Genomic DNA, 2,305 nt, shown 5'->3' with positions numbered 1-2,305 from the left:
CACTTTGCTGGCAGATGCCATTTTGCTGCCCATCATGACCTCTTTAGTTATTATTTAAATATTTAATTTATAAGCATATATTTGAAATCTGTACAAAAAATTAAGCACTTTGGGAAAAAAAATGAGTTCTATAAATTCAAGGCATAGCTGTTCCTCAATCATTCCATTTTCCAGGAGGGAATGGGAAGTGAGATTTTTATGCTATGGATTAGTCTCAAAGTTCCCCACTGACTCTTTCTGAAAAGTCTGGGGCAGTGGACCACTTTGAGCTTCTTTAGCAGGTCAGTTTTTCTGCTGTATCCTTCCTTCTTCTCAGCCATGTAAAGTTCTATGAGCAGAAGAAGAATATATAAGCAATATATAACTGTATAATTATATTCTATTTTTATAATTTTTTTTGCCCTTCTCCAAAAGGTATAGGAAAATGACCAGGAACCTTCTGACCATCCCACAAATTCCTCAGTGGTAAAGCCAAATTCTCAGATATGTACAAGAAAGTCCCTGGTTACTTAGTTCACGCTGGAGTGTTTGGTAGGACCTTGCCAGAACTATAAATTAACTTTGGCAATGTCTTGTGGGGGAAGATGGAAAAAGATAATCTCTCACACTGAGTTAGTCTTTATCATAACTCAAGTCAAAATTTTAGGTCTGAATTTCATCTTGTATGAGGATCTTGACAAAAGAAAGGTCAGTTCTAGCTGAAATGGAGATACTTAAGATGGGCCTTAACAATGGTTTAAATTGCAAAGATTTAGCATTTTAGACAGTGGAAATGGTGTGAAATAAAAGCATGGGTTTGTGAAAATTAGGGGGCTGGTTGATGGGGCCTTGATAAAAATATTTGGACTGGATTTGTAAGAGAATGGGATGCCACTGAGTATTTTTTTTTACAAGCCCAACATTTTTATTAGTAAACTCAGCGGACATAAAAGTACTCAAATTGCTATACAAGTTTGTAAACTCTCTCAATTTTTTTATTGTATATATTTAAAGTGTACAACATGATGTTTTGACATACAGAGTGAAATAACTATTGACTATTTTTGAGATAGCTTCTTGTTCACGCAATGAGACTCAATATGCCAGGGTTCAAATCTCAGTTCTACCACTTATAAATTGTTCTTGGGCTTTACTTCAACCTCAGTTTTCTCAACAGTAAAACGAGTATAATAAGAGTCACTACTTCAAAGAGTTGCAAGGATTTAAATGAGTACAGTGCATATGCCTGGAACATGGCACCTGAAACTAACTCTTTTTGGTAACAGGAATGACATGACCAGAGGTGTACTTTAGGAAGGCTGTTATGACATAGACCAACACCTGAGGGTTAGTGAGAAAGCCTAAAGGAGGAGAGTCAAGTTGGAGTTCAAACAGCAAGCAGGAGTCCAAGTGAGGTGCCATTAGGGTCTAACTTGGGTACCAGTAGTGGGAATCTCAGCTGTCAAATATTTTAAAACCATTTACAGGTGAGAAAAAAAAGTGTGAACTGTGTGTTTTTTAACTATCCCCAAATTAGCACTTCTCCCTCATGGCTGGTAAACTTTAAAGAGTTTGATGACCAAATTTGTAATGGTTTGTTCCAGTCCCAAAATCCTATAAATATACTAGCCTTCGCACCTGTTCAAATAGTAACAAAGATAAAATGAACTAGAGGAAAGACCAACCCCTTCCTTTCCTTAATGAAGCTCCATTGATTTTTGCAAACAAACGAAAGACAATAAATTGCCCCAAATTTCCCTCCTCTCAAAGCCAGGCTACGTTACTGACCCGGTATTCCCAGCAGTCTCAAGGTGATAAGGCCCTACAGCTGGACCATAAAATGCTTTTTAAGCTCTGAAGATATTCCCTAAGTCCCTTTGTTCCCCCAGAGCTTTGGGAATTTGGGAATGTATCCTGTTGGCCCAAAAACTAGCTCTTTTTGTTTGTTTGCTTCACAGGTCAATGACCAAAACCTCTAAAAATTCACAAAGAAGCTCATGAGCAGGTCAGAGGCTGTGGAAAAGGGATTTGGTCTCTGGCCCAGGAGCTCAGGACAGACGTACGGCTTAAGTGAGATCTGAGCTGGAGTAACATTTACCTACAGGGCAGCGAGTTGGCTTCCTTTCAGTGGCTTCTGCTGTGTTTGTTCCTCTCTGCCCAGAACCCTGTCATCTAGCGTTCCACTGTTCAAAGCGGGAGCCACAAAGCAAAAGTGACTGCTGAGGACTTGAAATGTGGCTAACATTGAGATATCCTGCAGATATAAAGTATGCACCAATTTCAGAGACTTAGAATGGAAAAAAAAAGAAAGTATCTCATTAATATT

Source organism: Propithecus coquereli, unplaced genomic scaffold (genome assembly GCF_000956105.1).
Source record: "Propithecus coquereli isolate 6110/MARCELLA unplaced genomic scaffold, Pcoq_1.0 Scaffold13, whole genome shotgun sequence".
Taxonomy (NCBI): Eukaryota; Metazoa; Chordata; class Mammalia; order Primates; family Indriidae; genus Propithecus; species Propithecus coquereli.
This window is presented reverse-complemented; position numbering follows the sequence as displayed.